At 35.6% G+C, this 16,599-nt stretch overlaps 1 protein-coding gene across 3 annotated transcripts in view; it reads left to right on the top strand.

The window, feature by feature from the left end:
• The window catches only part of Ube2e2 (ubiquitin conjugating enzyme E2 E2), a 265,295-nt gene that overhangs the window by 155,452 nt on the left and 93,244 nt on the right, over window positions 1-16,599 (top strand). The window lies entirely within an intron of this gene.

The following is a 16,599-nucleotide window of genomic DNA, read 5'->3' as shown; positions in this document are numbered from 1 at the left end:
TTGTACAACACAAGGAAATATGAGCGGAATACATTAAATATATCCTGGTTTTAATTACTAAAAGCAGTGACAGTAAATAAAATTCTCCACTTGGGACTTCTGAAACATGTTTACTACTGTAGTGACACATTTAAGAACATTTCTTATTTAATTACTTTAAGAATAAACATTGCTTCGTGATTTAAATTGAAGTCCCCTATTGTGCATGATTTTAGTCCCTGACTTTTATATTGCTAATTACAACTTTGGACTTAAATGTGACATGTATAATGCATACTACACAAATAAAACCTGTCTAGGAATAAGAAAATATGAATACATTTAAAAAATAAAGACCTAGGGTATTGCTGTACTGATTACTAACAATAGGAGTAGGAATATTAACTGAAGCAGACAGGAAATTGGGATGAAAATCAAGCATAACTTTTTTATTTGTTTATATTGATGTAAATAAAGAAGTTTTTGTTTTTAGTATTTGGTTTTTTTTGGGGGGGGGTTCTTTTGTTTTTTGGTACTGGGGACCTTGAGCTTGCGAGGCAGTTGTGGTGCCACTGAGCTACATCCCCAACCCTAAAATAAAGAAGTTGTAATGAATTGAAGAACAAAATAATTGTAAACTTAATTTTAAAATGTAAATCCTGTAACTAATAGATATATAAAATTAATTTTCCCCACATGTGCTTTACTCAGGATTCTGAGCTTTCTTAGATTTTTTTCCTTTCCTTTTTGTTTTTATATTTTTTCTACAAACTTCCCTTACAAAAGCTTGTTTTGTGAGCCTTTTAAAATTTTGGATATCAAACACTCTTTTTAATCCAAAAGCAAACTTCAGAAGGTAGAATTCCTTAACATACTAACTCAGCAAGCCAAATCATCCTTTTCTCAGTCTATATCCACTACTGATTCGGCCTCCAGTGAGGCTCAGATGAAAAGTTCTTGTCACTGATTACTGATTCTTTCACTCTTGCCTAGGACTACCCCTCAGGAATGAGGTTTGAAAATATTTCCTCCACTTATTTTATATTATTTAGTATTCTGTGTGTGTGTGTGTGTGTGTAGATATATATATACATATATATATCTACACACACACACACATTATATGTAATATCATAGCAGTCACAATCAAATGAAATTTAGTAATTAAAAAGCACCAACTCATTAGCTATATATTACCTGTGAACTCTGCTAAAACTCCCTCACAATGACGATATTACACTCCAGTTTTTCACCTACTTCTAGCCATTCCACAGTCTTCCCTTTGGGCCATAGAACAAAGGATAGTTCCTTTTCTCTTCCCATTCTGTATCCTTCTCTGAATGGTGTGATTTCTGCCTGCGGTTTCACTTAGCAGTACCTTTGAGCTCTAGAGGAATAACCTCTTAGACAGGCACGACAGACCATTACATCTGTCTCAGCCTAGCTTACCCCCCAGAAAAGCCTGCAGCAGAGATCTAGAATAAAATCCAAAAAACAGAGTGCAATACAAGAAGAACATAGTGTGGTAGGGGAAAAACAAGTACAGTACATGGATAAACTATCAAGTTGTCTGCTATTGTTCATTCCTGTAGGATTGTCCCTGAGAAATCATATAAACTGTTTTAAGAAAGTGTTACAAAGGGAGAAAGAAGGAATAATTTTGTCCCTAGTTTCTTTCTCATTGGCCAAAGATTCATCCTCCAGTGTGTAACTCCTCCATAGCCTCACATAGCTTATGGAGTGTTGTGCAAGAGCAAATGCAGAATAGTGTTAATATAAATGCAGTAGAATGTGAGGCAACACCTGAGGCAGAAAATGATCAGAAGACTGTATCTCTGTGAAATTGGTGCTGGTGAGAGAGTTGGAATTAGGCACAAGTGAGATCAAGAATATCTGAAGTGATTCATTACTGCTCTGATCCATTTATGCCCTACATTAAACTTAGCTTCCATACTACAGGATGGGGGCCTTTGTTTTTGTGAGAGTAAGATGTCCTCATTTCTTCCCTCAGATCAGAGATAAGTACAATTAATAACTAAATCTCCTTCAGGGGGGACCTCTGCCATATTCTCTGAAAGATTTAAAGAGAGTTATAGAAACAAACTACCTCCCTTTCTACTGCAGCTGATTCTGAGGCTGTTAATAATATTCAGCATCTCTTTCTATCCATTCTAGATTTCATTCACCAGAGGCTAGATTTTGCCAGTTGGAATTGCTTACCTACTAAGATAAAATCTGAATTGCAGCCCTCAGTTATCTCAGCCCTTACCTTGCTCTTGTTGAGCCATTATTCTTGAAGTTTTCTATTTGAACGTGAGGAGACCAAAGTATCTAGGCAGTAGCTAGAGCTTGAGGTTCAGTGAAACTTAAATTCCCAGTAAAAATCACACCTCAACCCTAGCTAGGAGTCAGGACCTTTAAGTAGTAGAGACTAAACTTTCATGGATGAGAAACAAATTTTTAACCCTACTTTCACCCTTTAGTTCCTGGAATCAGGTATTTGGCTCTTGGTAACACACACCATATATCAGCACCATATGTCAGCCATTGCCTTAGTATATATATCACATCCTGGAGGGCATTGTTCGAACTCTGTAGGGAGCTGTCTTCGTAATGTCACTTCAGCTGACTTTCTTTCCCCTGTTTCTTTTCTTGGTACCAGGGATTGAACTCAGGCCCTTGCACTTGTGAGGCATGCAGTGGAACCACTGAGCCAAATCCCCGGCTCCTCACCTGACTTTTTAAATAGATCTTTCTACTATGGGCAACTGTGGGAATATATGTTAAAACTAAGGGATTAAAGGTGATATGTACATTGTCATAGTCCCTTAGTTATAAAATGGATACGCTGGCATAAGACAATGCTTGGTATCAAGCCATGTTGATGGAGAAGTTATTTTTAAGCCCTGGGATGGTAGTGGTAACAAAGGTATTGGGAACTTGAAACCAAACCCATGTCCAGAGTAAGTATTCTATAAAGACAAATAACTGACACCTACACCCAGTGTAATCAACCTTGCATCCAGTGATGTACTAGTCTCCCTTATGTAAAGGTGCTGTATTGATGGCTTGGTGTTAATCAGTCTCCATTGCTGCCATTAGGTAGTTAACAATAGCTTTTTCAACAATGGTGAAAGAAAACATTTTGGCTCTTCTATTATAGGCCCATTGTGTCACTCTGTATTGGCCTATGTGGAAGTCTGGCCTACGGTCAGAAAATGAGTCATCATAAACACCTCATTGCTAACATTAGACAACACATTTAATGTTTTGGTGCTACTTCCCAATGGGCATTGATGTAAGATACAAAAATGCACCTAATTTTTGCCCGACCCCCTTTCCCAGAGTTTCTTACCACATCATCTTTCATTGTTGTAGGCTTCTGATCAAACAGCCACGAAGTCAGGGTCCAGACTAACTCAGGCCTTTTCTTCTTTTGAAGTAGATAACCAAGTATTCTGTTCTGGTTGTTCACCTGTCCTCCTGCATAAGACTACAATGCAGTAAAGGTCCATTTCAACTAATTCTGAATTCCTTTTTCTCTCTCTCTCGGTCATGAAAGAAAAAAGCATTGGTGATACGGGAGTCCAGTAGTTCACTCATTTCTTCTCAATGTGGTTGAGCATAATCCCAAATATGCCATTTTCATCATACAGCAGACTAGTTCTGTGCCCATCTGACCTTGACTCAGTCCTTCAACTAGAAAGGGCAACCATGAGGGCTATCAAAAAAAAAAAAGACAATAGACTTGCATAATTTCAAAGTATATGGGAGGCTGGGAGGTCAGTGCCTCAGAGCTTGCAAAAACAAAGACACTCCAACCTTGCTACTATTTTTGGGGTTAATAGGTACTATCACATGACTCAGAGGGAGGCAATAATCCTATGAGATGAGCAAATTCTTACAGTAGTGGTTCAGATAAGTTAAACTGATAAGAAATTTGTCTCTCCCTGGGTGAAAACTTTCTCTTGTTGTATTACTACTGGATTCTTAAAGAACCAGAGTGTTTTCATTGATGTAATCTTGCCCTTGAGCTTTACAGCTTCATGGGACCATCGAGGCCTCAGCTATGGTCCAAGGCAAAACAGAGTTATGTTTCAGCCTGCCATAGCCGGCCCACAGGTGAGAATAGTAGGCCTCAGACATCATAATTTAATTGTGAAATGATTTCTCCCCAGAATTATGCCGACATCAATGAATATTTAAAAGTCATAGTCATTTGTTGACCCATAGTTATGCATGTAGACTTGGGCCCTGTGACATCATTAGGGCTACTTTTTGTTTCTTTTGTTTTGCTTTGCTTTGTGTTTTTAAACAGGAAGTTGTTCTGTACCACAGAACCCCAGCAGTGTGTATTTTTAGTGCCCTCTCAGTACTTGCCAGTGACTCCATAGTGTCATTATCCATAAGACTAGGTTTTGTACCATCAAGTCCACTCACCACAGGCACACTGTGTAGCCTGGACATGCTAGGAGTCTCCGTGTTCTTCTGAGTCTCTGAAAAATGGGTCAAAAAAGTATGGAATATGCAGCCTCCAGAACCCAAAGAAATCTTCCCTTTTCTGGATAGTAGATGTTGAGAAAACTTTGTCTTTACCTGAGAGAATGTTCCAGCATACCCCACAGCCTTGAACCCTTTAAAACCTTAAACAGTGTGCATTCTCCTTATTTTTAATGAGGTGTCTGGTGTGTATTTTACTAGACTGTCTAAGGTACCACTTCTTGTTTGTCAGATTCAGTTATTATGCTCTTTATTGTGGTAATGATCCAGGATGACTTAAATTTTGAAGATCAGGAGAATCGACATTATTCCAAGGCAATTATTCTGTTTCCTGCCATGCTGAAGGTTACTTGCTTTTGATTCTCAAGGATAGGGACTGAAAATTAAGCATTACCACAATACTTTTGTAATACCATATCTAGCATTACAGCTGCTGTTAGAGCTTCTACCAGTTTAATACTATAATAATCCATTAGTTAATTTTTCCTGTAGGATCATGAAAGCTATAGAAAAGGTAGATTGAGGATTTAGCTCATTGGCACCGCACCTGCCTCAGAAGGGCAAGGTCCTGAGTTTGATCCCCGGTACAAAAAAGAAAAAAGAAAAGAAAAGCTATAGAAAAAGTTATGAAAGTTTTACCACCCCTGCATCTTTAAGTCCTTAAATGTGGTGCCAATCTCTGCAATTCTTTCCAGTAACTGTATATACATTGTTGCTTTGATTTATTGTCTTGATCTGGGATAGAGTAGTGGGAGAAGCTTCCAGGGGCCTATATTCTGCCCTTCTTAGAAAAAAGACACCGGGGCCGGGGATTTAGCTCAGGGGTTCAGTGGCCTGCCTTGTAAGTGCAAGGACCCGAGTTCAATTCCCAGTACCAAAAAGAAGAAAGAAAAAAGACACCTGTCCCCTATGTCTGAGCTAGTACAAGTTTTCCCAATTATACACTTAAAGACTGGGGAAATAACACAGATCCATTGCACCTGTCATGAGAGAAATTTGGACCAAAACTTCATTAATTACGTAGCCTCCATAAACCTGTACTTTTACCAGAGAAGCATGATGGCAGTTTCAGTACCCCATTATTACTGTAGTTTGGTATATCATTGTAACAGTCCTCAAAAAGTCTTAAGTTTTCCTCTTCCCTGGTACACAGCTAATTCATGCAAAGTTATTTGTTCTCTCTTGCCTTACATGGGCTGTTTCCTTTCTGACCCATTTCTTCTTCCCACTTTCGTAAGTGCAAAGGTGTTAGTATAGTAGTCTTTTTAAAAAGTTTGGATTTTCCTGTTTCTCAGTGCACAGTTACCCATGCAGAGAAGTTCTCTGGCTTTACCCAGGCTTTCCCTCTGTCTGACGCATTTCTTCTTCCCCATTCCTTACTTCCCTGTCTTGGTCTACTCAGTTATATGTTGTACTATGTGGCTTTTTTTTCTTTTGGGGTATGACTTAATGTAGTTTTAATTAATTTTCTGCATTTAATTAATGCCAGTCTCTACATAAGATTCTCAGGGATAGTTTCATTAACTGTTTTGTGTATCTCTCTATCCCTAAGGTAATGTAATGCCTGGGTCATATATTAGGTGATTAGTAACCATTGAAGGAATGAATGGTTAGATGATGAAAGGGAGTGAAAGAGAAACATTTTGCTCAATCAGGAGCTCTGTCTTTGTATTTCATTAATTCTAAAAAATCTGAGCTTTCTGCATTGTAACATTTCCAATATCAATCACCAGGTCAACTTCCTGTTGTGAGTTAGTTATCACTACTTGTACATGCACAGAAAGCTTACAAAGGAAATGTCAGCAGCTTTTAAGAAAATTTCAGGGGCAATAATGGGGCAGCACTTAATACTTTATCACACACGACTATATTTTATGGGGAAACAGCCATCTCTGAGCTGAAAAGATTCAAAAGAGTTGGACTCTGAATGTGAAAACATTTTAGTCCTTTTTACTCACATAATCCTCTTTCTCCTGCTCAGAATTGATCAGTATTACCAGATGCCACTGTTAAACTTATCAAGAGATCTCTTTAATAAGTATAAAATCATTTTATGTGATAAGAAATCACTACAGTATAGTTTAACTGGGCAAGTTTTTTCCTTAGTAATTCATAAAAATGGTGCATTTTATTTTGTAGTCCATGTAATATGGCATTCTACAGTTGTCTTCAAAGATTTTGTTAACATATATGGACTTTTGTGTGAATAAGAAAAATGCATTCCTATCCAGGTAAAAACGGTCATATAATTGTATGTAAGGCAAGGTGACCAGAGTACGAACTAGATTTCTGCCTCTTTATCCCATTAATTTGAGTACGTGAACCAGTACTACCACTTACAGCAGTTTCAGCTATCATTAAAGTAATATGTTTTATAAAGAATAATTTGGGGCAGAGGGTACAGCTCAGTAGTAGAATGCTTGCTTAGCATGCATAAGGTCTTGGGTCTGATTTTTAGCACACACACACACAAGCACACACACCCCAAAAAAGGTAATTTTATGTTAGAATTTGTAGCATACCGTTACTTTGCTATGCTGTCCTAGAATGATCTCACTTGGCAGAAAGGTTATAAGAAAGTTTTGACTGTATAACAAAATGACTATCAAAGTAGTGTTAAGAGTAAGTTTCTGTTTTAAAAAGTCATTCTTAATGTAACTCATTTTTTTCTGATAAGCCTATTTATTGTAAAGCAGTTTTTCATTTGTGGCTATCACAGTGTTTCTGGGTAGACAGGAAATCTAGCAGAATTTAATTTTGAGTGAATGTGTCCAGTCATTAACCTCAGAATCTTTTAAGAATGAACCTCTGGCTGTAAAGCATGATATGTGAGGTAAACACTTGTTTTTATGTCTTTGGTAATGTTTTTGTTTAACCATTTACTCTGGAACTACTTTTCACATCTGATGATGTCAGAAAAATTAAACTTTGCAACCTTACTTTGACCAGCAACAGTAAGCCTAACTTAACCATATAATAAGAGATTTTAATTCCAATTAGGAGCAGTCTACTAAATTATTTTCTTGTGTGAGATCTAACAAAGATTTGGATAGGAACCTAACCCTAATCTTGCCTGTTACAAAAACATTTAAACATTGAGAACATGATTGAAAAAAAATTTACCTTATGAAATGGAAAGTGATATGATTTATATTCAAATGTATCATCTAATTTTATGTAAAACATCTTTTCATGCTTATGATTCCTTTCTCTATCCTTCCACCCTGGTTGTAATATAAAGAGAGTACAGCTTACAGTAACTTGGCCTCTAAGTTGCTGTCTGGGATCGTAATTACAAGAGATTAAAGGAGAAAGCTGCCAGTCAGAATATTAGAAGTGTGTATCAGGCAGATCCAGAAACTGAACTTGGTGGTGGGAAAATAATAGCTTGAATTTGAGTACACAACTGCTACTTGTACATGCACTACTTGTACATACTCCTTCTCTCTGACTTCACCACAAACTTGAATTTTCTTTGGTTTTAACTTTTATTAAATTGGGCTTCTTACCTAACTGCCCACAAGTATGCTACCATGAAATGTATTGGGAGAAAAAGTCTAAACTGGAGAGTGTAGATGACCTATTAGGGAGTTTCAAAACATCAGTAGAAAGGTACCTATCAACTTCTATTGTAATTGTGTGTGTTACACCTAAAGCAATGAAATGTTTCTCTTGTAGAAGTAGAATACATTTTGTAAATGAAGTGTTCATGGGGGATTTTTATTGTTAGCCACATTTTTAGATACTAACAGACTGCTTACATGGATTTTTAAAAATTGGTTTCAATAAAAATCAACACATTCTTGTTTTTATTGACAGTTTCATCACCATTATATAGAACAAGATTAAAAAATGGTTAGGAGAAGAAAATAGAATTCAAATGTTTGCTTCTCATCTTCCGCTCTAGTTTTAAAGTTTGGAATGGGGTAAGAATGAGAAGCAGACTTTGTGAGGTTTTTGTTATATCTGATTATATTTTCTCTTTTCACCCCTGCCTCTAACTGATAATTGTTTTTTATCCTGATTGGAGAAATCATTACCTGGTCCAGTCTAATCTTTTCGATTTTTAACTAAATTTAAGATACTAACGACAGTTCCAGTAATGCTGCAGATAGATTACTTTTCCTGGGGAACTGAATGAAGAGCAGGCAGAGAATCAGTGGCCTATCATACATAATTCATCAGTTCTATGAGTTTATCACATATAACCCTGTTTTGAATTAACTAAATAATCCAGTAAGCAGTGTTTTCTAATAGCTCACAGGGGATGTGTTTCAAAGCTGGCTAACAGTGAAATTTCCCATTTTTCACTGGCAGGAACCCCAGCCCCGTAAATGGGGAAGGTCCCACCAGTGTGAAGGCCCCCCCATGGGGACCCCTACCCTAGTGAGGAAATGTACCCCTGAAGAGGCGTCTTCCTGGCCACTGGGCCCACTGCTATCCTGCCACGTGAGTACAGCAATAGTTTTGAGTACCTCAGCAATTTTTCCATTTCTTGGTGGCCATACATCTGATGTGAGAACAGGCTGGGCCCTGTTCCTTTTCATCCTCTTAAACATTTTGGAAAATGAAATAAAGGTGTCCTCTTATCCTCTTGCTTCTTTTTCATTAAGTTTAATCAAAATAATTTGTTTAGGTAAGAGGTTACAGGTATTGGTTAAGACTGAGTTAGTGAAATAAGTGTAATTAGTGAAATAATCTGTCTAGAACAGTGCTGTTCAATAGAACTTTCTGCAGTGTCAGAAATTTTCTATATTTGTGCTTTCCAACATAGTAACCACTAACCAGTGTGACTACTGAGTACTTAAAATGTACCCATAATCCACTGAGGAATTTAATCTTTAATTTTATTTAATTTTAAGTAATTTTGATGTAATTTGTCACATGTAGCTAGTGACTACTAACTTGGATAGTTCATGTCTGCATTGAATACTGTGTCTGCGAAATCCAACTTTGCATGTTTCTACAGATATAGCTCTTTACCTCATTTCTTTAACATCCTAGCAAAAGCCTTGTATTAATAATTATAAATATGATTTCCAAAGAGAAAGAAAATACTTCTAATTTTCATTTCCAGATTTATTGACCCTGTGTAGTTTTACTTATATGTATTCAGGCTTAAAATCATGAAGTAATATCAGTTTATGTATTCCAAATTTATTTTCTGCTTTACATGTTTGTTGGCAACCTCAATGTGTATATAGAGGTAATTAAACAATTAACTTTAATTTTATTTGTTTTATTTTGTTTTGTTTTCTTGTGATTTGGTTTGGTTTGAGTTTTTTTGAGATAAGATCTTGCTATGTACTCCAGGCTGGCCTCAGACTGACTTTGTAGTCCAGGCTGGCTTTGAACTTGTGGTGATCCTCCTGCCTCAGCCTCCCAAATGCTGGGAAATACAGGTGTGCACCAGCTTCATTTTATTCTTTATAATGAGACTTATAAAATATTGTACAACAGTGCAGTATTTGCGGTGCTCTTACTCAAACATTACATTTAGAACTCACCAATTATAATACAAGTTTCAGAGTTTGGTTCCCTAGGGGAATTACTGAATTTAAGTATAGTTAAATTTTTAATTTTGCCTATTTGAGTGTCCTTCCAATATTGGTTTATCTTTAAAAGTTGTGTATCTCTTAATAAGGAAAACTATGAATTATATGGGAACTCTATGCTATGCTGTCTTGGCTCCTATTCTTAAATTTAAAACTAGTCTGAAATTTTCTAAGTTTATTTTTAAAAGCACATACATCAGTTCTGACCCACTGTCCATTTAGATTTATTAATTTAGCTGTGTGTACATCTAAAGTAATTTTCAGGCTGGTAAAACTTACATAGTTCTTATCATATATGACATCTCCAAAATACCCTGATAGTATCATAATTTTTTAAAGATAATATCATAATTTCACAAGTGGGTGAGCTGAAGAATGGAATAAAGAGGAATATGAGCAGAGTTACTTAGCTGCTCAGTGGCAGAACCAGGATCAGAACCCAGAAATTGTACATCTCAAGACAAGTTTCAGGTCCTGTACAGGGACTCTTAAGGAGTGTTGATTATAGTATGTAAGATTTGGTCTGTCTGCTTGCTATCTGTGTAGCAAGAAAAGCTTTTTCATTGTAAGCAATTCAAAACAAACTAATAATCTGGTAATTATTTTTACAACTTTGAAAAACATACAGTTGTGCTTCACTTCTGTCTTAGTGACTCATACTTTGTTATTATGCAGTGGATAGTTAAAGGGTGGGAAGAATGGGTGTCATTGTTTTATCTCATAAATATAAAATTTTAAGGAACCTGAAGTAACATGTGACTTACAATTTTACAGAATTATTTCAGTGTTGTTTTACCATATGCCAGTGTTTTCTACCAGACATTAAATTATAGATATTTGATTGTTAAAAAGTAAATATTGGAATCAGGCATGGTGGTACATGCCTGTAATATCAGCCCTCTGGGAGGCTGAGGCAGAATATTGAAATTTGAGCTCAGCCTGGGCAGTTTAACGACACTTTGTCAAAAGAAATAAAAGAGACTAGGAATGTAGATTAGTGGAGAGGCCCTGGGTTCAACCCCTAGTACCTAAGAAAAAAATGAAACATTAGAAAGTTTAATGGTGAATTTTCAAAACTTTTTGAGATGTTTTTCTGTACCTTAGATGATATATCGTGGTTGAAAATGCAGAAGAAAAAAAGATGGAGTTAGTTGTATAGTTCAAAACTTGTTGCAGATGTAATATATTAGTTCATCGAGTCACTTAGTGAATTGTATGTATCCATGGTTAAATGGATATTTTTAACAATATGATTTATGTATAGCTGCTGCATAGATCTGAAGTCGTGCATTTACTTGTCATCAAGAGACACAGTGAGAATATTTTAAGAAAACTTGAATCATAAAAGAGCTTTGTGAAAACTTGAATCATACACAGGTGCAATTCTTACAGAATATTGCTTTGTGTTGGTGTCTGCACTTTGATAACTTGCAAATTATTTTAAGGTAATTCTTGCTAAATATGTACGTAAGTATTAAAATCTTGGACTGTAGACAGTTCATGACAAAAGTTATATTTGCAAAATAAAGGAATTTTATACTTTAGTACACATTGACCACTTAAAATTTAGATTTAGATTGTTGATTTAGAATGGTGCCCTAACATGATCCAGTTATATTTACTAGGCCAGCTGATCCATGTTACCCAACATAGTTGAGTTCTTGTTACATAATTTTGTGTTGGGAAAATAAATGTCTATATCTCTGATAGGATAATGGTATTTTAATGCTCTCATTCTAAAATTGGCAGGATGGGCTGGGGATTTAGCTGAGTGGTTCTGCTGCCTGCCTCAAAAGTGCAAGGACACGAGTTTGATCCCCGTTTATTTTAATTAATAAATAAATAAATAAATAAATAAGGCAGGATAAAGCAAGTGATTTGGTATAGCCGGTAAGGAGGAAACAGACTTACAGAACCATAATTTATTCCAAACTACCTGTGGTTCAAAAGTTCTTTTTTTATGCCTATGTTTTTTTTATTCCATATATTTGACAAAGGGATCAAACAGCTTCCCCGGAAGAAAGCTAGCCTCTTTAATAAATGGTGCAGGAAAAAGTGGCTTTCCACGTGCCAGAGACTAAAACTAGACCCATTTCTCTCACCATACACTAAGTTAAGATTGAAATGGATCAAAGATCTAAATATTAAAACAAATACTTAATCTTCTAGATGATAGAATCAATAGAATTCTTGAAGACAAAGGTGTAGGCAGACTTTATGAACAAAACCTGCATTGCACAGGATGTATCACAAAGAATCAACAGCTGGGGTCTCATCTCATTAAAGAACATTTGTACAACAAAAGAAAGCACCAAAAGGAGTGAAAAGACAACCTACAGAGTGGGAAAAAATTTTGCTAGCTGTTCCGCAAAGGGCTAATATCTAGAATATATAAAGAAATTTTTAAAAAATCAAACCCCTCTCCAAATTTAAAGACCTAATTAAAAAATGGACATATGAAATGAATACTCACTTCTCAGATGAAGAAATAGAAACAGCAAATAAATATGTGAAGAATTTTCTACATCACTTGTCATTTGAGAGATGCAAATTAAAACAACACTGAGATTCCATCTCACTCCAGAAAGAATGGCTGCTATCAAGAAATCAACCAATAACAAATGCTGGAGGAGCTATGGGAAAAAGGAACCCTTCTCCACTGTTGGTGGGAGAGCAGACTGGTGCAACTACCATGGAAATCAGTGTAGAGATTCCCCAAAAAAAATTTTTTAGAGGTTTCATTTGACCCACCTATTCCCCTTCTTGAGTTTTTGGTTAAAATGAGCACAGAATTTTCTTAAGTTCGTTCATTTCTGTTGGAAACAATATGTTCTCAAGATCTCAATTTGTTTTGTGTTTCGTAATGAGCAAGAGAAAATACATTCTATATTTAGCCTATTACTAAAAAGAAAATTGGTATGAGTATGATTTAAAAAGAGTTAAACAGAACATATATCAAAAATATTAATAAAAGAACAAACAAACTTTTGACATGCTTTGTGTTTATATTCCTCATTTAAAACTTGTATAAATATTGGAAGACTAGAACTCAGTTGTGTAGATCTATAATTTGGGGATATTTAAAAACCCTGTCAAATGCTCTTCTGAATTTGGAAGGGCAGTCATTGACGATCCTGTGGTATAAGTCAAGATACCACATATAAATCATTTTATAAAACAAAACAATTAATGTATTTATCATTATAGATTGCTGATCCTCCATAGCCATGGGTTTTGGTTTTTTGTTTTGTAGAACAAAATATTACTTTCTGTTCAGAATGTTTTCCTCATTGGCACAGAAACAATACTTTGACTAAGTAACAGCTCCTTCTTGAACTTATTATAGTGGTAAGGTTTACCTTCTAAAGAAGACATATACCAGAGAGCAGACAGAATCTCTGCTATAAAATAACATGAAAGTGTAGTTCTATGAAACTGTAATGTTAAGTGCCAAGTATTTAATTTGTTAAAGTCATAGGCTAAAATTTAAAGGAAAGATTGAGAGACATTTTGCTTTCCTCAGTTTTGGATTTTTTAATAAGCTAATGAAGTTTAGCTGGCCATTAGTACTTTAAAATTTAATGGATTTTAATACTTTGCAAATCAATTTTAATTGTTTGATAGTATTTAAATGTAATAACCTATCTTGTTCCATATGCTTAATAGTTACTAATTTACAGCAGAATCTCCTTTAGAAAGAGCTTATTTTTGATAAAAAAAGTTTAGAAAAAGAATAATTTATTTTAAAAAATGTTACTCATGAGAGCAGTCCATATTTTGGAAGCTCATAATTGGGGCAGACCATTGAAGGGGTCTCATCTGAGTGCTTCCATCTACCCTGAAATCCGATTTTAGTTTATGTTTTACCTGTGTCTTTAATCTCAGAATTTATCTTATGAATAAAATTATTGAATAAATTGCTAGGCAGCCTCAGACAGCAGTATTATAGGCTAGAGAAAGTTAGCAAGCAAATGTAAAGGGTTAGCAAGCATTCTTCACAGAGGCATCTGTTACGGTATGAGAAATGTTCCCTTATAAACCAAGAAACACAGATTGTGCTCCAGGCTGCTAACAGAAACGTCCAAAAGCTCTTTTCCATCCATGGGTGGTATTTAAATGTTTAATATTTGTGGTAATAGAGATTGAGCCCACAGCCTCATGCATGCCAGGCAACTGCTCTAAACCCTGAGCTACACCCCCAGTCCAGATAACAATGCCTTTAAATGTTTGAACTAAGTAAAATCTTCAGCTGTTTACCTATTTTTTAACAGCTTACAAATGAACACAGCTCTGTGGTTCTGCCCCTTGCCTTGCAAGCGCAAGGTCGCTAGCTCGATCCCCAGTACCAAAAAAAAGAAGTACAAAACAAATGAACATACAGAAGCACTCTTAGCCCCCTGTTGTACTGTGTAGTTCATAAAAGCTCAGTGCGAATATGAGTTTAGTTAAATCTCAACTCAAATTCTGAACTCTGCACAGAAAATGTTAGGAACATTTTTTTTTTTTTTTAACCTGTTTGGCCTACATTTGGCAGTGTACTTCACTTCTTTACCAGGTGTGTCAGAGATTCCAAGAAGTCATGATGCCACGTGTAGGGACTTGATTTCCTAAGTAGTTGAAAAACTCAGTAGGATTTTTCTGTCTTCCTGCCTCACCTGCCCTTTGTATGACAAGAAGAGCTTAATGAAGGTTTTCCTCTTCCCTCTTGCAAAGATACACAGAAAAGTTTAGGTTTCCAATGACTTCTCAGCCTAAGAACTAGAGATGGAGCAGAACTCTTAGCAGAGCTATAATTAATTCACTTCATAACTTAACTGTCAGTAGAAAGTGCCCTTTGACTCTCCTGTGAATGAGTAAATAAATGTCAGTTTAATACCAGAAAGGTAAACATGAATTCCCTGTATCTTATATACACTCCAATTTGCTAATTCAGATTTCATCTCAGTTTTTGCAAATGGTGGTTTGAAATAGATTTCTGTATGGCTTCAGTTTTCCTCAATTATGTGTTCAACACATATTTAAATACAGATATTATATAGTGATTATTGACCTCTTTTTATATGTTCAAATCCTGCCAACTGCTTTTTTTTTTTTTTAATGAGCAAATTTACTCATGGACAATTCTGTAGGCAACACCCTTTGGCTCTTAAAAGTATTGATTTTGAAATTTATTTTTCATTGTTCAGTTTATATGTGGCTAATAGAACAAAGTATATTTTTTTTCTTTCATACACATTCTTTCAAGTGAGAAGACAGAGGTAGTTGAGATGAGACATATTAAGAACAAAACTTAAAACTAACACATGTAATTGAATTTTACTCCAAATTAGTTCCATTCATTAACGCTTTTTATGCCAAAAGTTGCAATTTTTTGAATTTTTGCATGAAACTCATGTATGTTGCCTAGAAAAATTCAAGAACAAGAATTTGAAGAGTTAATTTTTATTGTTGCATTGTTATGTGCTATTCCCAAAATGGAAGCATAGGCATAAAAAGATTAAAATCTGCTCAATTGATAACTTTTAAGTTTTCTTCATCTTCTAACTATGAGAAAATAAGTGAGCTGCAAAAGAATTGTAACATCTTTGCAGATGCAGGCACTTTTGTGAAACAGCATTTAAACTATCCAGAATATGAAGAAGGGAAAAAGGAAATGATGTTGTTCGCTAGAGGAGCCATAGAAACTCTGAGGACCTCTGCAGTAAGCCTTCTATTGCTGAGGTCTGCCGCACAAACTCAGCATGTAAGCAGAGTATTTGTGCCTTGAGCAGTATTAAGTTTTTAATATTACTTCATAGGAAGGTCTACAAGATGGTATGAGAGCTATTTAGCCTGTCCTAATCTCCTAATTATTAGAATGTTTGTGACCTGTAAAACCATGGTCCAGAATGGAACCCTTTTTCTCAGTAAATTTTGTATGTACTTCATCCTTATGTTTGTATTAGCTTCTACATGTTGAAAAGTAAAGAAAAATTATAAAATTTACTTTGTGCCAGTTTTCCTCTGAACAACTGAAAGGTCATCGTTTTCTTCTTTCTCCACCTCTTCTTCCTCTGTTTTTTCTTCTCTTGTTCTTCTTCCTCTACTCCTCCTCCTCCTCCCTCTCCCCACCCTTAATGTCAAATCCTGTGAGTTTGGATAGAGGTCAAGTGCTCATCTCCATTTTCCAGATAAATTCTTGACAGGGAGGTTAAGTAACTAAGCCAGTTGTCCCAGTACATGGCAATGCCAAGCACTAGCAATAGAGTGCATGTTATATGAACCACATGTGGCTTGTTGACACTTAAGTCATTAAACTGCCTCTCAGTAGTGTGAAATGGTAATGGTTCCCACTTCATGGGTTATTTATAAGGTTCTTAGCATGATTTCTTTTTAAATAAAGAAGCCTTCTAATGGGAACAGCAACAGCAGGTATACTGTATATTGATTTATAATCAGAAAAGATAAAATAAAAGCCTATAGTTTCAATAAGCATAATATCAAAGTCTTTAGTTTTTTTGCTCTTTTAAAGGGTGAGATTATTTCCATCTGGGAGCATTCTTTTTATGGGGTGGTTTTTGAGCCT

Source organism: Fukomys damarensis, unplaced genomic scaffold (assembly GCF_012274545.1).
Source record: "Fukomys damarensis isolate Sample0158 unplaced genomic scaffold, DMR_v1.0_HiC HiC_scaffold_28, whole genome shotgun sequence".
NCBI lineage: Eukaryota > Metazoa > Chordata > Mammalia > Rodentia > Bathyergidae > Fukomys > Fukomys damarensis.
The sequence above is the reverse complement of the archived record's forward strand: the minus strand, read 5'-3'. Positions and strand labels throughout refer to the sequence as shown.